General features: G+C 45.5%; 1 protein-coding gene across 3 annotated transcripts in view; it reads right to left on the bottom strand.

Moving 5' to 3' along the window:
- Positions 1-27,231, bottom strand: part of LOC124152597 (atrial natriuretic peptide receptor 1-like) — a 243,628-nt gene that overhangs the window by 102,246 nt on the left and 114,151 nt on the right. The gene's annotated exons all lie outside the window — the stretch shown is intronic.

Below are 27,231 nucleotides of genomic sequence, written 5' to 3'. Positions count from 1 at the left end.
ACAACCCCCATCTACTCAACACTTCCCTCCACTAACCACTTCATACCACTAACCACTTCCCTCCACTAACCCCTTCCCTCCCCTAACAACCCCCATCTACTCAACACTTCCCTCCACAAACCACTTCCCACCACTAACCACTTCCCATCGCTAACCACTTCCCACCACTAACCACTTCCCTACACTAACCACTTCCCTCTACTAACCACTTCCCACCTCTAACCACTTCCCACCACTAACTACTTCCCTCTACTAACCACTTCCCACCACTAACCACTTCCCATCGCTAACCACTTCCCACAACTATCCACTTCCCTCCACTAACCACTTCCCTCTACTAACCACTTCCCACCAATAACCACTTCCCACCACTAACTACTTCCCTCTACTAACCACTTCCCACCACTAACCACTTCCCACCACTAACCACTTCCCATCGCTAACCACTTCCCACCACTAACGACTACCCAGCACTAACCACTTCCTACTACTAACCACTTCCCTCCACTAACCACTTCCTACTACTAACTTCTTCCCACCACTAACCACTTCCCATGGCTAACCACTTCCCACCACTAACTACTTCCCTCCACTAACCACTTCCCTCTACTAACCACTTCCCTCCACTAACTACTTCCCACCACTAACCACTTCCCTCCACTAACCACTTCCCACAACTAACCACTTCCCTCCACTAACCACTTCCCTCTACTAACCACTTCCCACCACTTACCACTTCCCTCCACTAACCACTTCCTACTACTAACCACTTCCCTCCACTAACTACTTCCCACCACTAACTACTTCCCTCCACTAACCACTTCCCTCCACTAACCACTTCCCACAACTAACCACTTCCCTCCACTTACCACTTCCCTCTACTAACCACTTCCCACCACTAACCACTTCCCTCCACTAACCACTTCCTACTACTAACCACTTCCCTCAAATAACCACTTCGCACCACTAACCACTTCCCTCCACTAACCACTTCGCACCACTAAACACTTCCCTCCACTAACCACTTCGCACCACTAACCACTTCCCTCCACTAACCACTTCGCACCACTAACCACTTCCTACTACTAACCACTTCCCTCCACTAACTACTTCCCACCACTAACCACTTCCCACCACTAACCACTTCTCTCCACTAACCACTTCCCTCAACTAACCATTTCCCACCACTAACCACTTCTCTCCACTAAACACTTCCCTCCACTAACCACTTCCCTTCACTAAACACTTCCCTCCACTAACCACTTCCCTCCACTAACCACTTCCCTCCACTAACCACTTCCCTCCACTAAACACTTCCCATCGCTAACCACTTCCCTCAACTAACCACTTCCCACCACTAACCACTTCCCTCCACTAAACACTTCCCATCGCTAACCACTTCCCTCTACTAACCACTTCCCACCACTAACCACTTCCCTCCACTAACTACTTCCCACCACTAACTACTTCCCTCCACTAACTACTTCCCACCACTAACCACTTCCTACCACTAACCACTTCCCTCAACTAATCACTTCCCACCACTAACAACTTCCCTCCACTTAACACTTCCCTACACTAACCACTTCCCTCGACTAAACACTTCCCTCCACTAACCACTTCCCTCCACTAACCACTTCCCACCACTAACCACTTCCCTCCACTAAACACTTCCCTCCACTAACCACTTCCCACCACTAACCACTTCCCTCCACTAACCACTTCCCACCACTAACCACTTCCCTCCACTAAACATTTCCCTCCACTAACCACTCCCCACCACTAACCACTTCCCTCCACTAACCACTTCCCTCCACTAAACACTTCCATCCACTAACCACTTCCCTCCACTAACCACTTCCATCCACTAACCACTTCCCTTCACTAAACACTTCCCTCCACTAACCACTTCCCTCTACTAACCACTTCCCGCCACTAACCACTTCCCTCCACTAAACACTTCCCATCGCTAACCACTTCCCTCAACTAACCACTTCCCTCCACTAACCACTTCCCTCCACTAACCACTTCCATCCACTAACCACTTCCCTTCACTAAACACTTCCCTCCACTAACCACTTCCCTCCACTAACCACTTCCCTCCACTAACCACTTCCCTCCACTAAACACTTCCCATCTCTAACCACTTCCCTCAACTAACCACTTCCCACCACTAACCACTTCCCTCCACTAAACACTTCCCATCGCTAACCACTTCCCTCTACTAACCACTTCCCACCACTAACCACTTCCCTCCACTAACTACTTCCCACCACTAACTACTTCCCTCCACTAACTACTTCCCACCACTAACCACTTCCTACCACTAACCACTTCCCTCCACTAATCACTTCCCACCACTAACCACTTCCCTCCACTTAACACTTCCCTACACTAACCACTTCCCTCAACTAACCACTTCCCTCCACTAACCACTTCCCTCCACTAACCACTTCCATCCACTAACCACTTCCCTACACTAACCACTTCCCTCAACTAACCACTTCCCGCCACTAACCACTTCCCTCCACTAAACACTTCCCTCCACTAACCACTTCCCTCAACTAACCACTTCCCTCCACTAACCACTTCCCTCCACTAACCACTTCCATCCACTAACCACTTCCCTTCACTAAACACTTCCCTCCACTAACCACTTCCCTCCACTAACCACTTCCCTCCACTAACCACTTCCCTCCACTAAACACTTCCCATCTCTAACCACTTCCCTCAACTAACCACTTCCCACCACTAACCACTTCCCTCCACTAAACACTTCCCATCGCTAACCACTTCCCTCTACTAACCACTTCCCACCACTAACCACTTCCCTCCACTAACTACTTCCCACCACTAACTACTTCCCTCCACTAACTACTTCCCACCACTAACCACTTCCTACCACTAACCACTTCCCTCCACTAATCACTTCCCACCACTAACCACTTCCCTCCACTTAACACTTCCCTACACTAACCACTTCCCTCGACTAAACACTTCCCTCCACTAACCACTTCCCTCCACTAACCACTTCCCACCACTAACCACTTCCCTCCACTAAACACTTCCCATCGCTAACCACTTCCCTCAACTAACCACTTCCCACCACTAACCACTTCCCTCCACTAAACACTTCCCATCGCTAACCACTTCCCTCTACTAACCACTTCCCACCACTAACCACTTCCCTCCACTAACTACTTCCCACCACTAACTACTTCCCTCCACTAACTACTTCCCACCACTAACCACTTCCTACCACTAACCACTTCCCTCAACTAATCACTTCCCACCACTAACAACTTCCCTCCACTTAACACTTCCCTACACTAACCACTTCCCTCGACTAAACACTTCCCTCCACTAACCACTTCCCTCCACTAACCACTTCCCACCACTAACCACTTCCCTCCACTAAACACTTCCCTCCACTAACCACTTCCCACCACTAACCACTTCCCTCCACTAACCACTTCCCACCACTAACCACTTCCCTCCACTAAACATTTCCCTCCACTAACCACTCCCCACCACTAACCACTTCCCTCCACTAACCACTTCCCTCCACTAAACACTTCCCTCCACTAACCACTTCCCTCCACTTAACACTTCCCTCCACTAACCACTTCTCTCCACTAACCACTTCCCACCACTAACCACTTCCCTCCACTAAACACTTCCCTCCACTAACCACTTCCCACCACTAACCACTTCCCTCCACTAAACACTTCCCTCCACTAACCACTTCCATCCACTAACCACTTCCCACCACTAACCACTTCCCTCCCCTAAACACTTCCTTCCACTAACCACTTCCCACCACTAACCACTTCCCTCCACTAAACACTTCCCTCCACTAAACACTTCCCTCCACTAAACACTTCCCTCCACTAACCACTTCCCTCCACTAAACACTTCCCTCCACTAAACACTTCCCTCCACTAAACACTTCCCTCCACTAACCACTTCCCTCCACTAACCACTTCCCACCACTAACCACTTCCCTCCACTAAACACTTCCCTCCACTAACCACTTCCCACCACTAACCACTTCCCTCCACTAAACACTTCCCACCACTAACCACTTCCCACCACTAACCACTTCCCTCCACTAACCACTTCTCTCCACTAACCACTTCCCACCACTAACCACTTCCCTCGACTAAACACTTCCCTCCTCTAAACACTTCCCTCCACTAACCACTTCCCTCCACTAAACACTTCCCTTCACTAACCACTTCCCTCCACTAACCACTTCCCTCCACTAACCACTTCCCTCCCCTAAACACTTCCCTCCACTAACTACTTCACTCCACTAACTACTTCCCACCACTAACAACTTCCCTCTACGAACCACTTCCTACTACTAACTACTTCCCTCCACTAACCACTTCCCACCACTAACCACTTCCCTCCACTAACTACTTCCCACCACTAATTACTTCCCTCTACTAACCACTTCCTACTACTAACTACTTCCCTCTACTAACCACTTCCCACCACTAACTACTTCCCTCTACTAACCACTTCCCTCCACTAACCACTTCGCACCACTAAACACTTCCCTCCACTAACCACTTCGCACCACTAACCACTTCCCTCCACTAACCACTTCGCACCACTAACCACTTCCTACTACTAACCACTTCCCTCCACTAACTACTTCCCACCACTAACCACTTCCCACCACTAACCACTTCCCTCCACTAACCACTTCCCTCAACTAACCATTTCCCACCACTAACCACTTCTCTCCACTAAACACTTCCCTCCACTAACCACTTCCCTTCACTAAACACTTCCCTCCACTAACCACTTCCCTCCACTAACCACTTCCCTCCACTAACCACTTCCCTCCACTAAACACTTCCCATCGCTAACCACTTCCCTCAACTAACCACTTCCCACCACTAACCACTTCCCTCCACTAAACACTTCCCATCGCTAACCACTTCCCTCTACTAACCACTTCCCACCACTAACCACTTCCCTCCACTAACTACTTCCCACCACTAACTACTTCCCTCCACTAATTACTTCCCACCACTAACCACTTCCTACCACTAACCACTTCCCTCAACTAATCACTTCCCACCACTAACAACTTCCCTCCACTTAACACTTCCCTACACTAACCACTTCCCTCGACTAAACACTTCCCTCCACTAACCACTTCCCTCCACTAACCACTTCCCATCACTAACCACTTCCCTCCACTAAACACTTCCCTCCACTAACCACTTCCCACCACTAACCACTTCCCTCCACTAACCACTTCCCACCACTAACCACTTCCCTCCACTAAACATTTCCCTCCACTAACCACTCCCCACCACTAACCACTTCCCTCCACTAACCACTTCCCTCCACTAAACACTTCCATCCACTTACCACTTCCCTCCACTAACCACTTCCATCCACTAACCACTTCCCTTCACTAAACACTTCCCTCCACTAACCACTTCCCTCCACTAACCACTTCCCTCCACTAACCACTTCCCTCCACTAAACACTTCCCATCGCTAACCACTTCCCTCAACTAACCACTTCCCACCACTAACCACTTCCCTCCACTAAACACTTCCCATCGCTAACCACTTCCCTCTACTAACCACTTCCCACCACTAACCACTTCCCTCCACTAACTTCTTCCCACCACTAACTACTTCCCTCCACTAACTACTTCCCACCACTAACCACTTCCTACCACTAACCACTTCCCTCCACTAATCACTTCCCACCACTAACCACTTCCCTCCACTTAACACTTCCCTACACTAACCACTTCCCTCGACTAAACACTTCCCTCCGCTAACCACTTCCCTCCACTAACCACTTCCCACCACTAACCACTTCCCTCCACTAAACACTTCCCTCCACTAACCACTTCCCACCACTAACCACTTCCCTCCACTAAACACTTCCCTCCACTAACCACTTCCATCCACTAACCACTTCCCACCACTAACCACTTCCCTCCCTTAAACACTTCCCTCCACTAACCACTTCCCACCACTAACCACTTCCCTCCACTAAACACTTCCCTCCACTAAACACTTCCCTCCACTAAACACTTCCCTCCACTAACCACTTCCCTCCACTAAACACTTCCCTCCACTAAACACTTCCCTCCACTAAACACTTCCCTCCACTAACCACTTCCCTCCACTAACCACTTCCCACCACTAACCACTTCCCTCCACTAAACACTTCCCTCCACTAACCACTTCCCACCACTAACCACTTCCCTCCACTAAACACTTCCCACCACTAACCACTTCCCACCACTAACCACTTCCCTCCACTAACCACTTCTCTCCACTAACCACTTCCCACCACTAACCACTTCCCTCGACTAGACACTTCCCTCCTCTAAACACTTCCCTCCACTAACCACTTCCCTCCACTAAACACTTCCCTTCACTAACCACTTCCCTCCACTAACCACTTCCCTCCACTAACCACTTCCCTCCCCTAAACACTTCCCTCCACTAACTACTTCACTCCACTAACTACTTCCCACCACTAACAACTTCCCTCTACGAACCACTTCCTACTACTAACTACTTCCCTCCACTAACCACTTCCCACCACTAACCACTTCCCTCCACTAACTACTTCCCACCACTAATTACTTCCCTCTACTAACCACTTCCTACTACTAACTACTTCCCTCTACTAACCACTTCCCACCACTAACTACTTCCCTCTACTAACCACTTCCCTCCACTAACTACTTCCCACCACTAACAACTTCCCACCACTAACCGCTACCCCCCACTAACTACTTCCCTCCACTAACCACTTCCCACCACTAACCACTTCCCACCACTAACCAAGTCGCTTACTTCCCACCACTAACCACTTCCCACCACTAACCACTTCCCACCACTAACCACTACCCACGACTAACAACGTTGCTGTACTTCCCACCACTAACCACTTCCCAACACTAACCACTACCAACCACTAACCACGTCGCTGCACTTCCCACCACTAACCACTACCAACCACTAACTACGTCGCTGTACTTCCCAACACTAACCACTTCCCACCACTAACCACTTCCCACCACTAACCACTACCCACCACTAACTACGTCGCTGTACTTCCCAACACTAACCACTTCCCACCACTAACCACTTCCCACCACTAACCAAGTCGCTGCACTTTCCACCACTAACTACGTCGCTGTAGTTTCCACCACTAACCACTTCCCACCACTTCCCACCACTAACCACGTCGCTGCACTTCCCACCACTAACCACGTCGCTGCACTTCCCACCACTAACCTCTTCCCACCACTAACAACGTCGCTGCACTTCCCAACACTAACCACTTCCTACCACTAACAACGTTGCTGCACTTCCCACCACTAACCACGTCGCTTTACTTCCCACCACTAACCACTTCCCTCCACTAACCGTTACCGACAACTAACTACGTCGCTGTACTTCCCACCACTAACCACTTCCAACCACTAACCACTACCCACCACTAACCACTTCCCACCACTAACCACTACCCACCACTAACTACGTCGCTGCACTTCCCACCACTAACTACGTCGCAGTACTTCCAACCATTAAACATGTCGCTGTACTTCCCACTACTAACCACGTCGCTGCACTTCCCACCACTAACCACGTCGCTGCACTTCCCACCGCTAACTACGTCGCTGTAGTTTCCACCACTAACCACGTCGCTGCACTTCCCACCACTAACCAAGTCGCTGCACTTCCCACCACTAACAACGTCGCTGCACTTCCCACCACTAACCACTTCCCACCACTAACAACGTCGCTTTACTTCCCACCACTTACTACGTCGCTTTACTTCCCACCACTAACCACGTCGCTGTACTTCCCACCACTAACCACGTCGCTGCACTTCCCACCACTAACCACGTCGCTGCACTTCCCACCACTAACCACTTCCTACCACTAACAACGTCGCTGCACTTCCCACCACTAACCACTTCCCTCAACTAAAAACGTGGCTGCACTTCCCACCACTAACTACGTCGCTTTACTTCCCACCACTAAACATGTTGCTGTACTTCCCACCACTAACTACGTCGCTGTACTTCCCACCACTAACCACTCCCCATCACTAACCATGTCGCTGCACTTCCCACCACTAACCACGTCGCTGCACTTCTCACCACTAACCACTTCCCACCACTAACTACGTCGCTGCACTTCCCACCACTAACAACGTCGATGTACTTCCCACCACTAACCACTTCCCACCACTAACCACGTCGCTGCACTTCCCACCACTAACAACGTCGCTGCACTTCCCACCACTAACCTCTTCCCACCACTAACAACGTCGCTGTACTTCCCACCACTAACCTCTTCCCACCACTAACCACGTCGCTGTACTTCCCACCACTAACTACGTCGCTGCACTTCCTACCACTAACCACGTCGCTGCACTTCCCAACACTAACCACGTCGCTGCACTTCCCACCACTAACCACTTCCCAACACTAACAACGTTGCTGCACTTCCCACCACTAACAACGTCGCTGTACTTCCCACCACTAACCACTCCCCATCCCTAACCACGTCGCTGCAATTCCCACCACTAACAACGTCGCTGCACTTCCCACCACTAACCTCTTCCCACCACTAACAACGTCGCTGTACTTCCCACCACTAACCTCTTCCCACCACTAACTACGTCGCTGCACTTCCCACCACTAACCTCTTCCCACCACTAACAATGTCGCTGCACTTCCCACCACTAACCACTTCCCACCACTAACTACGTCGCTGCACTTCCCACCACTAACCTCTTCCTACCACTAACCACGTCGCTGCACTTCCCACCACTAACCTCTTCCCACAACTAACAACGTCGCTGCACTTCCCACCACTAACAACGTCGCTGCACTTCCCACCACTAACCTCTTCCCACCACTAACAACATCGCTGTACTTCCCACCACTAACCTCCTCCCACCACTAACTACGTCGCTGCACTTCCCACCACTAACATCTTCCCACCACTAACCACGTCGCTGTACTTCCCACCACTAACTACGTCGCTGCACTTCCCACCACTAACCTCTTCCCACCACTTACCACTTCCCACCACTAACTACGTCGCTGCACTTCCCACCACTAACCTCTTCCCACCACTAACTACGTCGCTGTACTTCCCACCACTAACCTCTTCCCACCACTAACTACGTCGCTGCACTTCCCACCACTAACCTCTTCCCACCACTAACTACGTCGCTGTACTTCCCACCACTAACCTCTTCCCACCACTTACCACTTCCCACCACTAACTACGTCGCTGCACTTCCCACCACTTACCACTTCCCACCACTAACTACGTCGCTGCACTTCCCACCACTAACCTCTTCCCACCACTAACAACGTCGCTGCACTTCCCACCACTAACAACGTCGCTGTACTTCCCACCACTAACCTCTTCCCACCACTAACCACGTTGCTGTACCTCCCACCACTAACTACGTCGCTGAACTTCCCACCACTAACCACGTCGCTGCACTTCCCAACACTAACCACGTCGCTGCACTTCCCACCACTAACCACTTCCGACCACTAACAACGTTGCTGCACTTCCCACCACTTACAACGTCGCTGTACTTCCCACCACTAACCACCACTAACCACGTCGCTGCACTTCCCACCACTAACAACGTCGCTGCACTTCCCATCACTAACCTCTTCCCACCACTAACAACGTCGCTGTACTTCCCACCACTAACAACGTCGCTGTACTTCCCACCACTAACAACGTCGCTGCACTTCCCACCACTAACAACGTCGCTGCACTTCCCACCACTAACCTCTTCCCACCACTAACAACGTCGCTGTACTTCCCACCACTAACCTCTTCCCACCACTAACTACGTCGCTGCACTTCCCACCACTAACCACGTCGCTGCACTTCCAACCACTAACAACGTCGCTGCACTTCCCACCACTAACCTCTTCCCACCACTAACAACGTCGCTGTACTTCCCACCACTAACCTCTTCCCACCACTAACTACGTCGCTGCACTTCCCACCACTAACAACGTCGCTGCACTTCCCATCACTAACCTCTTCCCACCACTAACAACGTCGCTGTACTTCCCACCACTAACAACGTCGCTGTACTTCCCACCACTAACAACGTCGCTGTACTTCCCACCACTAACAACGTCGCTGCACTTCCCACCACTAACAACGTCGCTGCACTTCCCACCACTCACCTCTTCCCACCACTAACAACGTCGCTTTACTTCCCACCACTAACCTCTTACCACCACTAACTACGTCGCTGCACTTCCCACCACTAACAACGTCGCTGTACTTCCCACCACTAACTACGTCGCTGCACTTCCCACCACTAACAACGTCGCTGCACTTCCCACCACTAACTACGTCGCTGCACTTCCCACCACTAACAACGTCGCTGCACTTCCCACCACTAACCTCTTCCCACCACTAACAACGTCGCTGTACTTCCCACCACTAACCTCTTCCCGCCACTAACTACGTTGCTGCACTTCCCACCACTAACCTCTTCCCACCACTAACAACGTCGCTGCACTTCCCACCACTAACAACGTCGCTGCACTTCCCACCACTAACCACGTCGCTGCACTTCCCACCACTAACTACGTTGCTGCACTTCCCACCACTAACCTCTTCCCACCACTAACTACGTCGCTGCACTTCCCACCACTAACTACGTTGCTGCACTTCCCACCACTAACCTCTTCCCACCACTAACTACGTCGCTGTACTTCCCACCACTAACTACGTTGCTGCACTTCCCACCACTAACCTCTTCCCACCACTAACTACGTCGCTGTACTTCCCACCACTAACTACGTCGCTGCACTTCCCACCACTAACCACGTCGCTGCACTTCCCACCACTAACAACGTCGCTGCACTTCCCACCACTAACTACGTCGCTGTACTTCCCACCACTAACCACTTCCCACCACTAACCACTTCCCACTACTAACCACGTCGCTGCACTTCCCACCACTAACCACGTCGCTGTACTTCCCACCACTAACCACGTCGCTGCACTTCCCACCAACAATGCCACCCATCAACCCTGTGGTACGTATTCTGTATCAGGAGGAGTTTGATCAAATGAAAAACTAGCCGTTTTCTTAACTCATTTCACTAATTACTTAAACGTGGCCCACCAGGACGTGTTGTGTGATTACACAGTGTGCAATGTACGATACAGCGATAAGTACAACTTTTCACGCTCAGACCTGATTTTCTTGCACTATTAACTTGCGAGGGACGGAAGCGAAAGTTTCCATCCAAGCGCTCGCGGCTACAAAGTTAATTATTTATCCCAACAATAGTTCACGACAACAATCAGCGATAGACAACCTTCTCTGAACATAGGATTCTTTGCACTTCTTAGACAGTCGGTTAAGAAGCCCATACTTATCTTGGTGATTGAAAGAGTTTCATGTTTTATATGCCAGCTCTTCCCCAGAGGCCTACACAACCGATTTCGAAATCGTTTCAATCATAATCAAGATTACTTATTATAATATCATGAAATTCAGTACATGTGTTCGAAATATTTGGAACACGACCCGGCCGCATGCATTGGGATACGATGACATGCATCAACCAAGTCAGCGAGTCTGACCACCCGATCCCGTTAGTCGCCTCTTTTGACAAGCATAGTCGCCTTTTATGGCAAGAATGGGTTGCTTTTGAAAGACCTATTCTACCCCGCATGTTCATCTAAGTCCACAACACAATATTTTACACGAGAAGTTTACATGGATGTTTATTTCATCACTTTTTAAAACAATATGCAAACAATAAAAATACAAATTGACCTGCTTTTGTGTCCGTAAACTTGGACTATTTCCCTAACGACTACTCATTCGAACCTGACTTCTGAACTCAGTATTGAGGTCACCAAGCGAAAAGTGGACGAGTGTCCACATTAGACTACATTGGTTTGAGAACTAATCTGTTTGTGTACACTTGTCAACCCGCCTGTGCGAAGCGTGGCGTCGTAGCAAAGATGTGTGTAGGTACAAACGTGGAAAATGAATCCTTTCAGACAATCACTTTCCATCGAGCGTCTGTTCTTGGCGACACAAACAGGCCTAATTACGGATTCGTGTGCTTCGCCAGCTCCGTATGTCCACTGAACTCACTGCGCAGGCTCGAAAGATTAGCCGATCTGCTCATGCGCGAAACGAGCCCTTGGGAAGAGCAGTACGTCTCAATCAAGCCGGGCGGTGACGGGGAAAGATAGCATGGAGGAGGAAACACTGACGACTTGTTAGTGGTGTAACAGGCTGGGGAGAGATCACGGCATGAATGAGGCAAGAACCAAGGGGGTAAAGATATCAGTAATCTCGGCCTCCATGTACCTACTGAATGTTGACTGTCATTTAAATGTTGAAATAGTTGTTCCTTGTTTACAAGGGAAGGTTTTGATCAAGAGTGACATTTTATAAAACGATCAATATCAATCATATGCCTTTTCGTGTGATATCTTAAGCGTCCCAGTGAGGGTCTCTCAATAGATAGACATCATTAAATCATGTCTTCTGTGTTAAAGGCATTGATGTCCCTCGTCCTCCTCTGTAATACATTCTGGTGTCCCCTGTCGTGATATTGATGGGATTGTGCTAATATGGCGTAAAATAAATCCCTCTTCTACACACTCGTTACCATTGTTCGATATCTGCAATAAACATTTATCAAACTCTGAGAGATAATGCCTTTGCGGCAATATTGCACATTTAGGACACTTCGTGAAGTCGGTGCCCTACATTCGTGTGATAAATAATTTAAGATAAATATAACTCTGTAAAATCATTCACAATTACCAATTTTGTACGGCACTGGCAACGTACACAAAGATTGTATCGGTATTGTATTGATATTGTACTTTACAACACTGACCAGGCCAAGCTATATACATCCATGTACCACGACATCTAAACATGGGGCCTGTCACACAGGTCACTGGACGGTCAATCCAAGGATAAGAGGAAATTAAACACAATCGTCTTTGTAAATCTCGTAAGCGTACGCTGCGCTGACAAAACTATTCCGAGCGCTGTGTACCAAAATTGATGGCTTCTTGCCTCGAAACACACCAGTCACGGCTTGCACGGGGCTTAAAGTCCACACCTCTTCAAGGTAGTGTTCACTTTCATCAACATCAATTTTATATATAACTTCCTCGGCATTTTTATCAACGTTAAGGTTATTAATTTATCAATGTTATAACACCAACAATGTTATATCGTCGACGTAAGCTGCCGTTATAACGTCCGCGATATCTAAATATAAGTGTCATAACATATCATAATGCAAATTTGTTAAAATGAACCCCGTTTTTAAATGTAGAAACAACACCCAATATATCACAATATCAGCGTTGTAAATAAACCACCTCAACAACAGCAACAACTATTGTAGTTCCGACTGTTAACATGAACTTTGCTCAATATCCAGCTGTTCAGCTAAGTGGCCGATGAGTACATCTCCATGCCATGCTTCCTGTAACCCAAGGCATGTATTTGTGTGTTGTTTTACGCCGCAGTCAGCACACTTCAAGTAATCAAGTCTTGGCCGGACAAACCAGTGGTTGATATTGCGAGCAACGTCCTACCGCGTCGAGATACGGAGACCACACGATACAATTTATTCGCCTCTCAGACAAACGCAGGATAAATTGTTTGATAGGCATTACTAAATAAGAAGTTGACGGATGACAAGGTATATACATTTTTTGGGATATCAACTTCTTTAATACTGTAAAAAGCGACGTTTCGGTATAGATCCTTATACCGTTGTCAAGCAGTCCAATTTTGTCTAGACCCGTGAAGACTCCGGGGTAGAATAGGTCTTCAGCAACCCATGCTTGCCGTGATTATGCTTGTCGTAAAAGGCGACTAACGGGATCGGGTGGTCAGGCTCGCTGACTTGGTTGATGCATGTCATCGATTCCAATTGAGTGGATGAATGCTCATGACATTAATCAGTGGATTGTCTGTTCCAGACTCGATTATTTACAGACCGCCGTCATATAGCTGGAATATTGCTGAGTGTGGCGTTAAACAACAAACCAACCAACCAACCAATTTTGTCTAAGTCAGTACTATACTGACCTGCAAAAGAAACGTCAGCCCAAGTAACATTGCGTGAAAAGTTGCCATTTGAATATCTGGGTAATTTTTGTCAAAGTTTCCAAAATTTAACATTACCTTGTCCTAAAAAATGAAATTTGATGACAAGAAACCCCCAAAGCAGATGACAATAAAACCGATCGCCCATACGCATCACGGCAACGGCCATGGTAACCCGATGCACGTGAGTTCCGTGCAAATTGAAATGCATATGCGTTCCCCCATTTCTTGCCCTATAAAAATCCACCCAGATCGGATAACATTCATTCATTATTGAATTGCTACCACATGCCAAGATTGACACGAGATCAGCGACACCAAGCCCTTGGACGAGTGCAAGCTGGACAAACCGCCCGCAAGTAGCCTATGCATTTAAAGTCCAAGAAAGGACCATATACAGGCTCCAGCAACGGTACCGGACCACCAACACTACAGTTGACCGACCACGTAGTGGAAGACCAAGGGTCACAAAGATGCGACAGCATCTTCAAGATCGCTTTGTTACTGCTGCGGAAACTGCTCGACAGACCATGGGGACACACCAGCGACACATTTGTGCGGACACCGTGCGTCGACGATTGACGAGCAGACACTTCCACTGTCACAGGCCACAACGAGGACCCATTCTGACACTACGTCATCGCCGGGACCGTCTTCAGTGGCAACACAGCACCAGCATTGGCGCCACCAGCAGTGGAGAAGAGTCTTCTTCTCAGACGAGAGCCGTTACTGTATCTCAACAGCAGATGGCAGAGATAGTGTATGGCGACGCCGTGGGAAACGTTATTCGGATGCTTGTGTTGTTGTGAGAGACTCGTTGGCTGGTTCGAGCATCATGGTGTGGGGTGGAATTGGTCTTGCACAGAGGGTCGGCCCTGTGGTCTTCCAGAACATCGGTTCAGGGAGAGGCAATGGTGTCACAGCAGGTCGATGCATTGATCAAGTCTTGAGGCCTCACGCTATACCTCATTTGGCATGTCGCCGCAACCACGAGTTTCAGCATGATAACGCCCGTGCCCACACTGCGAGAGCAGCAAGAGACTTCCTTCAGCAGAATGACATCAGAACCATGCAGTGGCCTGCCCTCAGTCCCGATTTAAATCCCATTGACCACCTGTGGGACGAGATTCAAAGACGGCTGAAGTCCGACAACTGCAGCTGAACTGCGTGAGGCGTTCCTCCGAGTGTGGACTCAAGTGCCTCATCCATTCCATGTATCGACGTTGCACGGTAGTCACCAATGCACATGGCGGGCACACGAGGTACTGACTTGTGCTGCCATTTTCTCAGAGACAAGTGTTCACGTTAAGAACATTTCACACTTTTATTTCAACCTTGATGATCAGTTTTGCCAAGTTTCATCTTTTTAGTATGTTTCAAAGTATGTTTACAGTGTTTGGACAAATAAGGTTTCTCATATAATCTATCCATGGTGACGTTTCTTTTGCGGCTCAGTATATCATGCTGGAACCTTTTAAAATGTTCAGACAGACATTTGCAAATATACTTTCATTTTTTTCATACAAATATCCCTTAACACACGGTACGCCAGATATATTCTCTTATTTCACCAAACTGATATTCCTCTCTTGTTTGTGGTATTTACTGCAACATGATGACAGAGATCGGTGGATTTATTGCTCTCGTTTGCGTTAACAATCTAATTAGTTGTTTTCTTGAGATGTCCGTGAAGAAGTTATGACATCATAATATATTTTAAACTGATTATACAGTTGCTGTCTTAAAGGTTAATGTGTTTCTCCGGGAGAACAGTTTGTCTTTTACAAATTAACATTATTCACGCAACAATGCATTTCTAAGCCTACAATGAGATTGTAATACTATTAATATAATAGTTTTTACACTGACCTTAGGTTCTATTTCCAACAATAAGATGTTCAACCGGCCTTTACAGCTGGCATTCAGCATAACCGTTCAGCACGCCATAATATGTCTGTTTCATATTTTCATAATTTGCAATAAACATTATCCCAAATGTAATGTGATCGTTATTCGCATCATGACATATTTATTTATCAGTCACATTAAACAGGAAATTACCACAATACACATCAACTGCTAAATGATCACTGTCATTAACCAACTGTCTGTAATAAATCATGCGACCCTACAGAACCCCATCCACAGATCAGACATCTTGAATGAAATGATCACATCACAGAGTGACAGTAAAGCTTCGGTATATACCGAGTGCTGTGTGGAGTTCTGAGACATATCGACATGCTGCTAATGACGGAGGGCTCCCCGGTCTCCTAACAGGGTCAATATAACGGCAATCACATTATGGGGTTAAAGGCTTATCGTGGCCATATTGATTCCCGCGGCTGCCTGTAGTATCTGGTGTGTCATCTAGCCATGTGAGAAATGACCGCCAAAGGACGTTCGTCAACTCAGTTTTTTCTATTTTCTATGTTAGAGCTACTTTTTTATCGTTGGTGTGGAATTAAATGAGGAAGATGGAAAAGCCGTATATCGTGTAAACGTCAAAGTAAAAAAAAAATATTACGAATTGAAATCAATCATATTTATAAAAATATACATGAAGACAGCAGTGGTTAAGCTTCATATTGCATCGCTTCCTCACATCGGTGCAAAAACGTCAATTCTAGGTGAAAAACGTCAATTCTAGGTGAAAAACGTCCATTCTTGGTGCAACAACCAGATCCACACAAGACTGTGTTAAGAGAAATGATATAAATCCCCAGTATGACACATGTGTAAAATCATGATTGTTGAATGGAGCACTCCAACCGAGAACTCGAGAAAGGAAGAAGTGGTTTGCATTTGATTACGCAAGGCTGCGTTCGATGACGAGGTTGTTTGTATATTCAGATCAACCTTCGATTATGTCATTTAATCCGAACACTATTAACATACTCCCCGTTAAATCAGCTGCAACCTGGCTTTAACTTAATTTGATCAAACCTGTACGTGCCTTGTATAACCCTTACCATTGGTAATAATCTGACAGCATCTGCATAGAGGCGAGAGTAGCGGTACTACCGTTAACTGTAACACACGATCACAACACATTGTGACCATCATTCAATATTACAATGTGGCAAAGGATAAGTTTCAGGCACTTGGGATTGAGGTCAAAGTAACAGTGAAACATTATGTCCAGCCCAGTGATCCAAGTGTTGCATTTCCGGCTGAAGAACTTAATAATATTGCATGTCTATTCATACCCGCGTATTTAGCCGAGCCCTTGGAACAACAGATTATTGGCTCATAAGTCACTGCATGGAATCAGCCTTACTATAATAAGTTCTGATCGGCTTGGACATTGACAACTGACCGACACAGGTGTATTGACCCATGGTCAATACGGTCATTGGTCAAATTGATACTGACCTCAATTTCGCATTCCAGCTTGTCAATTAAGACATGTTCATATTGATCTGACATGCGGAATTAGGGTTTAATGTGACGGGATATTTTTATCAAAGTTTGTCTCGGCAAGGCAGAGTTTGGGAGACAGTGATCTGACCCGGGATCACCACGGGTTGACGTCGAGTCTCACAGCAGTGAATATTGGGGGCAGTATAAACTATGGCATTACCAACAGAAGTGTGTTTGTTGTTTGTTGTTTAACGCCGCATTCAGCAATTATCCAGCTATATGACGACGGTCTTCATATAATCGAGTCTGGACCAGACAACCCGGTGATTGACATTATGAGCATAGATTTACGCTGGGATACGATGACATGCGTAAAAAAAAGTCAGCGAGCCTGACCACCTGATCCCGTTAGTCGTCTCTTACGGCAAGCATGGGTTGCTGAAGACCTATTCTACCCCGGAACTTCACGGATAACCAACATTGCGAGAGTATCATGGGTACCTGTACTACCACAATTCAGATTTCCTTGGCTCAGTTATAAAGTTGAAAAGAATAATTGAGCTCTTAAACATTGAAACAAAATTGATGATCTCAAAATCCCCTCCCTCCCCATTGAAAATCAAGTCATAGCATCATCATTTTGCGTCGCCTGGTTGTGTGACAAAACAAACTTTCTGCAGACGACACGTGTACATTTCGTACGACACCGTGTTGCACGTGCATTCCGTTTATATGTAACATCTGGCCGAGGAAACCGGAAGGGGTGGTGGCAGTGCGGGAAATGAAAGACTGAGACAGTGTGTCGAGAACTTCCTTCTCGAATGCATGACACAGCGTCCTCAGCGAGCGAATTTGCTCAAAGTGCTCAAACTGACTTATAAAGCGACATTTATTCAAAGGTCGGAAAAAGCAGACGTAGATTCTGTGACTGTTTCAAATCCAATCTCCGTGAAATAATGAACAATCTATTGTCTGACGTACTTGCAGCCCCACAGATAAACTGGAGAATGCACGTGCACCACAAAGTAGGTTAAGGTACGTCTCCCTGGGATGGCTCCAAGTGAACGAATTCACAGACAAACGCTGGCGAACAGTCTGCGAAAGTCTTTGGACGACGTTGATAAAATATATCACTGCTCATACCTGCTGTGGAACGATATATAGACTAACACTTAGTCTCTAAAAAATATAATTTTGTTAGAGATAAATAACTCTATTTGAATAAGATGAGGCAACCTGGGGAAAATATAGACTTGTTTTATTTAGGGGGGTTGCATTACAGAGAGGGCTTGGCAAAAGGGAAAATAACATGGTTCAGGAACTATGAGACAGACTAAAGAACATACAAAGGCCGCATAAAACAGGATTAGTTTCCATTACTTTTAGATATGAGAAGGTATATCGAAATTGTATTTCACTTTTTAACTTTGCTTTCTGAAACTCTCCCATCCAAATTCGAAATTGTACCAAAGAAAAAAAAATTGAACTTATATTATATTTTGTCAAGGCTTAAGAATTTAAAAAAAATTAAGAACATAATTGCTGTCGTCGGCTACATCAAAGAAAGTAACTTCGTAACGGTAAATAACTCTGATAATGTGGAGCCGATTCCAGTGTGATGCTGGACGCTGTTTATAATGTTACAGTATTTCAGCAACATGGCTGCGTGTCAGCTTGATGTAGGATTTGTTTGTTTGTTGTTTAACGACACACTCAGCAATATTCCATCTATATGAAGACGGTCTGTAAATAATCAAATCTGTATCAGAAAATTTAGTGATTATCATTAATATCATGAGCATCAATTCACGCAGTTGGGAAACGATGCTGTGCATCAACCAAGTTAGCGAGCCTGACCACCCGATCCCGTTAATCGCAAGTACGGGTTGGTGAAATGAGAGTGAGGTCATTCAAGGTAGAGAGCGCTACTTCTGGGTGGGGTATAGACAGGAATTGTAAAGCCCGGGTAGTTGAATCTATCCTGTGGTGTCGCCGTTACAGTGCGGTCTGTTTATTTTATGTTTATGTCCTGTGCGTTATGGTTATGAAAATTTTCTGTTGTCGGGTGTTGGTGGTCTTGCTGCAAGACAAATGTTGTCAAAGTGACTGGCGTGGGTTCTGAGCCACATGGATGGTACCTGGTACATGCATATATCGTACAGTATGGTGTTCGTGTCGTGACTGGCGTGGTTCTGAAATGAAATGAAATGAAATTGATCCATGAAGGCCCGTGCCGCGACTGAGTTTGTAAAGTAAATGTCAATGCAGAGCAAATGCCTGGGCGAGTGCTGCAGGGGAAGCCACATTGTCAGTTTGTTCTCTATATCTGGCTTGACGGGGTTTTGGAAGGGAAGACTCACGCGGATCTTGACGGGTAGCTTGGTGGTTGGAGAAATTTCGATTTGATACAGGTTTAGACGTTAACTATGAGTGCGGACCCTCACGAGCAGGGTGTGGTGCTAACAAACCACGAAACATAATCAGGGCGTATCTGGGATTCGAACCTAGGGTCACAGGGTCCTGGCACAAATCGGGGACACAACTATGCAGACTCAGGCAATTGCGGCGCCTTTCACTACTGTATCACCCGTGTCCAACCTTGACTATATAGGTCGGTAATATAACCCTTCAAAATAACTTGTTTAAACAAGCAGTATCATCATTCATTCTGAGAAAAATCCTTCAACTCTGCATTGAAAATATGGAGTTTGCGATGAAGAAATGTAATAATATGATAACAAGCGAAAAGCTATGTCGACAAATAAGTGTAATTAAACAAATGCATGATAAGGGAAATATTTTGAGTAAAGTCAGCATGTCTTCTGAATTGGAAAAGCAGACAGTGTACGCTTTGAAGGATGTGGCCAGATTTGTAATTGCGAGTTTGATTTAAGTCATCTATTGACACATGTTTAAAGACGCGATTGCAGATACATAGAAGTCTATATCACTATTTCCCATTTAAGTCTAATGACAGTATATAAACCTATCTCTCCTCCCATCAGTATCGGAGACAATATCATAAATATGACGCCCGTCATGACCGCTGTCTTCCCACCTGAATATTCATTGCGCCATTAGCATTTACCAATATGAACCCACCGCGCTCCAGACAACATTTTGTCTACCCGTGTACATAAACGTTGCGCCCCCTGTCGTAGCTGACGTTACCTTATCTTTGGTGTCAATTCCGTCGGCGCCATTTAGGACAATCGTCTCCGTCTGTTCAATCAAGACATTATCAATCTTCATTTTACAAGTTTTCCACGTTGCCGGACATATTGGTCGCATCATATCCATATTGACGGACCTTATTTCTGGCTTTGAACGTGACGCACATTATCATGGTGATTAGCGATGATATATATCATGATAATCATATCGACTGGACGTACAACCTGACTCGCATACTAAATGGCGTTCCTTTTCAATTTTGTATCTAACACAGACCATCGATAGAGAAATTCTGATTTTTCTAATTAGACAGCTTTCGATTGACCCCTGACCACGCATTCCAAATCACAAACGCTGTTTAGCACGTTCAAGCGCACGCACACCCCGCGCGCCTGCACCGCTCAAGATAAATGAACATTTGAAAGGTTACGCAAAAACGCGATCGTAAAATATATCAAGAAGACAGCCCCAACGTGGAAAGCCGAGTGAAAACACGGTCGTTTGTCTATAGTGATTAGCAATGAACTGGAAAAAAACAGTTAACAAAGGGCACAAAAACATCCAATTGGCAGACGAATATATAGTGCATGTGCAAATTTATGTTTTATCTTGATGGGCACTGACAACAGAAGAGACAGGTCTGTTCATGGGATTGCACCAACTGACCTCTCAGAAGACGTTCCATATTTGGATTTGAAATCGGATCTCAATGGCGACGAAAAAAACAAATGTTAAAAACAGATTATTCTATTTTCGGGTAAGGGGATTGTGGGTGGTGCTTTCGGTGAAATAGTTGGATATTGTGTTTTTAGAAAATTCGAAACACTGGATTTGTTTTGGACAAAACGTTCCGTTGATCCGTCCCCGCGTATTTTCGTATAAACATCTGCTGTAATTTCTTTCGAGTTGTCAGTAATTGCATTGTGTTAGTTATATGGGTTCGATTTAAAACAAAGTAGTTCCAGAAAATACTGGGGTAAAAAACTGCCTCAAGTCTCTTAAAGTAAAATTGTTCACTGGCCGTTCCGGTAACTTAAATTGTTGCGGCGCCTTCATTCAGGGAATGAAATGGTACTCCCCGTCCTTAACAGCTTCTTAAATGGTCGTTCTATGACAATAACACGTTGGGCGTGGGGCATTAAGTATTCACACTTGGTTTGTAACGGTTTGTAAAATTTGAAAGGTCGAGTCAATAACGATTCGGAGATATTTAGAAAATACCGTTAATGAAATATACATTAACAGTTCACAGCAGTAGGCTATTATCTTTTTAAAGCAACTGTCATCATGTTCTTGTTGGTCGTACCGTGAATCTCTTTAGAAACCCATTCATACACTCTCCTTTCGCTTTCTTTGAAGATATAATGTGTTCTGTCCACGGTGTTATTACAAAAATGTTTAAAGGCAAGTGAGTATTGTATTACGCCGCTTTTATCAACAGTCCAGCAATATCACGGCGGGGGACATCAGAAATGGGCTTCTCACATTGTACCCACAGACTTGAACCCGGGCCTTAGGCGTGACGAGCAAACGCTTTAACCACTAGGCTACTCCACTCCCCTTTTACGCACAGTAACACGTACGACTTCTCCACCGCAATATGTGTATTCTTTATCCAAACTGGATATTTCCCCTTCCCACTGATTGACACGGCAGTTTGAAAGGGAATGATTTTTTGAGGCGTCACTTTCCATAATTGCCAAACCCAGTGGGTTGCTTGTTACGTTGTCATTCGAAGTGAGCGACATACATTTGGTAGGTGCATCCCGGAGTATTTTCGCCAGTGAGAATTTAATGCCACAAACGGGGGCACGGGTGGCCCAGTCGTCTAAGGCGCCGCGATTCGCTGTGCAGAGTTGCGTCCCTTGGGCATTGTGGGTTCGAATCCCGGTTCGCCCCGATTATGTTTCTAGGTTTGTCAGCACCATACCCGTGCTCGTGGGTTTCACCAAAGTGGTAAACGTCTGAGATCTGCATCACTTCGGGCTTTCCTCCCACATTAAGCTGACACGCCGCGATATAACTGGAATACTGTTAAAGCGGCGTTAAACCCAACTCACTCACTGATGCTACAAACTAGAGGCATAACTGAGTGAGTTGGGTTTAACGCCGCTTTGAACAGTATTCCACTTTTACCACGACGTGTCAGCTTGATGTGGGAGAAAAGCCTGGGGTGATGGGGGTCTTGAATGTTCACCACATTGCTGAAATCCACGAGCACGGGTTTAAAACTGAAACGGACAACAATACTTTGGCCAGACGAATCTGGAATGCAACAAAATAATAGAAGACGAATAGTTAAGTATAACTTATGTGACACTCTCAGTATATCAACCAAAACTTGTGGCATTAAGATTATTGTCATGTTCTACGAAACATATTTTCCTGAAAACAAAACGTCAACGTCAGAAAACAACCAGTCTGGATCATCCACCGAAACTGATTCTACTGGCCGTAAAAGACAAAACAGTTGTGACGTTATATCATAACTGAAAATCAAATCAGTGATTACAACGGGTGTTCGCAATATCTGACGTAGCGGCCAAGTCGTATTTCAAAATAATAACCCAATCATGTGTCTAAACATGTATACTTAATCATTCTGGTGGAACATGCGCACCGTCTTCTGGAATAAGCGAGAGGCGCCAACAATACGAAAGTAATAACAATGTCTTTGACACATGTAAGTAGCATTATCTTCTAAGCTCGCTGCTCAGTTTATGAGGCCTAGGAAATTGAGGTACAATCACAGAGCTTTACGAGGAGCTTACACGGTTCCCTCCTCTGACCCTGAACTAGCGGTCAACACTGACCATTGCTCAAGAATGGAATAGTCATAAAGACGTGCGTAAACAACTGTGGTCATTTGTTCGTTGATGGTCTGTTGATAAGATGATGTTTTGAATAAGAGGGAACAAATCTGTCGATCTTAAATAAAAATATCCACGTGCAGTTGTCCTGAAAGACAGCGTAACATGTTGTTGAGCTTCGTTGGTCTTTCTGATCAAGGCAACATCACGTGTGTTTTTGACAACAATTAACAAAAGGCTTCTCAGCTTACATATGATCTAAGCCCACGTATGTTTGTCTAGGAAGCGATGCAGTGCTGTGGTGTCATATTGCATCCCCCGGTTAAATCCTTGTTGACATTATACCCCGATATAAAAGATTTAATACCATGCATGGCGACTGAACTGTACACCGTGTTGGGAGGGATGTGTACAGGGAGGATTCCTGTCTGATTCATCACTCAATAAACACTTGTTTAGTTTTGCACATGCCGCACTTAGAGGTGCACTATATAGCTGGCCACCGAAGCGGCACTTAACACTTTAATTGTAAGGTTATACATGGGATAAATACAGCCACTATACCTTCAAACGTCAGACCGTCATTTTTTCTTCCTCATGTCTGTTTAATTTTGTGATAGTTTGAATGAACATTACCGGAACACACTTGTTTTAGTAAATATTCATCAAGTCAGTCGAAACACATATTTTCAATTTTTAGCAATTCAAGCAGACGGATTCGCTAGCCAAGTGGTAGAATGAAGTTGACCTTATAGATAAAAGCATCATTAATGAGACTGTGACCAAGGATAAATACAACAATTTACTTCGTGTAATGGTTACCGGTGAAGCGGTAATACCATGCATGTATCTTCTGTTATGTCGGTTTCGCTTATATCTTTCATATCAGTGTACTGATCAAGTAAGACATGAGTGAAACAGAGTGAGTACAGTTAGTGAGTGAGTGAAACAGTTGGTGAGTGAGTGAAACAGTAAGTGAGTGAGTGAAACAGTTAGTGAGTGAGTGTAACAGTTAGTGAGTGAGTGAAACAGTTAGTGAGTGAGTGAAACAGTTAGTGAGTGAGTGAAACAGTTAGTGAGGGAGTGAAACAGTTAGTGAGTGAGTGAAACAGTTAGTGAGGGAGTGAAACAGTTAGTGAGTGAGTGAAACAGTTAGTGAGGGAGTGAAACAGTTAGTGAGTGAGTGAAACAGTTAGTGAGTGAGTGAAACAGTAAGTGAGGGAGTGAAACAGTTAGTGAGGGAGTGAAACAGTTAGTGAGTGAGTACAGTAAGTGAGGGAGTGAAACAGTTAGTGAGGGAGTGAAACAGTTAGTGAGTGAGTGAAACAGTTAGTGAGTGAGTGAAACAGTTAGTGAGTGAGTGAAACAGTAAGTGAGGGAGTGAAACAGTTAGTGAGTGAGTGAGTACAGTTAGTGAGGGAGTGAAACAGTTAGTGAGTGAGTGAAACAGTAAGTGAGGGAGTGAAACAGTTAGTGAGTGAGTGAAACAGTTAGTGAGGGAGTGAAACAGTTAGTGAGTGAGTGAGTACAGTTAGTGAGTGAGTGAGTACAGTTAGTGAGTGAGTGAAACAGTTAGTGAGTGAGTGAGTACAGTTAGTGAGTGAGTGAAACAGTTAGTGAGTGAGTGAAACAGTTAGTGAGTGAGTGAAACAGTTAGTGAGTGAGTGAGTGAGTGAAACAGTTAGTGAGTGAGTGAGTACAGTTAGTGAGTGAGTGAAACAGTTAGTGAGTGAGTGAAACAGTTAGTGAGTGAGTGAAACAGTTAGTGAGTGAGTGAAACAGTTAGTGAGTGAGTGAAACAGTTAGGGAGGGAGCCCATATGGGACGCGGCAGACTGAGTGACACGCCGGCTGTCGTATATCGGGATGTGACGCCACCTGTACACTTTAACCAGCTACGGTACATCTAGATGACTTGTTGATCGCCAGATGTCACTCTCCGTTCGGGATACAGGGGACAGAACCTAGCCCCAAATCTACATGGACTTCATTGTGGACATATAAGGAATTTTACAATATTTGTCGGTGTTGTCGTTCCTATCTTGTGTAACGGAGCTGGGGAACATCGCACAACAAATGAATTGAAAATATTCTTCTGTTAACGGCATCTTCGTCTCTTAGAATAAACCCAGTAATATGGTACTCGGGGAGGGTGGCAGACTCCCTCTGCAGTCTGTCTGTATGACAAGAGCAGTCAAATATCGGTTCAGACCTTTTCATCTTGACACCCACAGATTACCTCGTTAACTGAACGAATGCTAAAATCACTTGATGAGGTGGGAAGCGGGACATTGGCTACATCAATTAAGAACATTTTGTTCAGCTTCGGTTTTGGGCTCGTCTGGTTACAACAAGAAATCGGCGATATGCCATTTTTCCTAAATGAATTTCAGCAAATATCAGATAATCTGTATAGAACTGGCATTCTTCAATGGAATTATCTTCGAAATGTAATTACCATGTTCTGTACAAATCTATGTTAAACACAGAAAGTTATTTAACAAATGACATTCCACATTACATTAAGAGATACTAGTATATTTCAAAGTTTAGATGTAATAATTTCCGTTTAAATGTGGAACTTGGGGGACACATTATTTTGAATGAACGATGTTAATCACATGTTCGGCAACTTGTGTAGTGCACAAACGCAACCTTTTTAATACACTCCACATAATGAAAAACTTTGCGATTTGTTTTTGTTCAAAAACTGTAAATATATTGAAGACGAATACCATGTAATGTTTATATGTGAACGATATGCCACTATAAGAAGAAAATATCCCTCGCCATGTTACACTGAATATCCATCTCAAATAGTATCCACACAGCTAATGCAAACAGGTGATAATCTTGTCCTTCATAACATGGGTTTATTCTTAGCAAAAACCTACAAGTCAAGAAATACATAATATCCTTTTGTCATGGATGAAATTGTTATATGTATTTTACTCAAGCCTGTGTGATTTATCATGCTATATTAATGTATTATGGGCCGGTGGCCTGTCACTGAAATAAAATGTCTGTCTGTATAAGGCATTGGGCAGTTTGAAGGCGCGCTGACGTACATGTATTCTGCATTTGAATATCACGGTGTGTATATAGACATCTCGGGATAATGGATCTTGTAGGGAAATCCGTTTCACCTCGGAATGTATACATGGACTTATACACGTAGTCAGTGGTAGACGCAATATCCCCGAGTGTTCAATGTAGGCAGCTGTCAAGGTAGAAAACACCATGACAAGGAAATACATTAAAAAGTCACGACCATAGAAAAACACATTTACACTATAAACATAATTTATCAAACTCAAACACATATCGAATATCTACCAGGACATAATACATACTATAAACAGGATGTTGGTTGATACAAAAATATTATGATTAAATGTTGAACTGATCGATACGCGTTGGACAGAAACTTCGATATTGTCAGCTTCACGTCATATTTATAACGCTCCATATGCTATCTTCACATCCGCCCGGAGAACCCAGGGTAGGATGGGTCCCCGGTAACCTATGTGTGGTGAAAGGGTCGACTGAACAACTTGCACTTATCGATATTAGTGCTAAGGCGATCGTAACTCCCATACTTTAACACAGACTTACGACCGTCGTAGTGCTGAGATCGCTTTGATAAATAGGTCAAGTTTATCGGGTGACGTGGCCGAATGTGTGTTATCTTGTCGCGATGACATTAACCTTAACACATT

The sequence above is a fragment of the Haliotis rufescens genome, unplaced genomic scaffold (assembly GCF_023055435.1).
Source record: "Haliotis rufescens isolate VD_foot unplaced genomic scaffold, xgHalRufe1.0.p SCAF_14, whole genome shotgun sequence".
Taxonomy (NCBI): Eukaryota; Metazoa; Mollusca; class Gastropoda; order Lepetellida; family Haliotidae; genus Haliotis; species Haliotis rufescens.
This window is presented reverse-complemented; position numbering and strand designations above follow the sequence as displayed.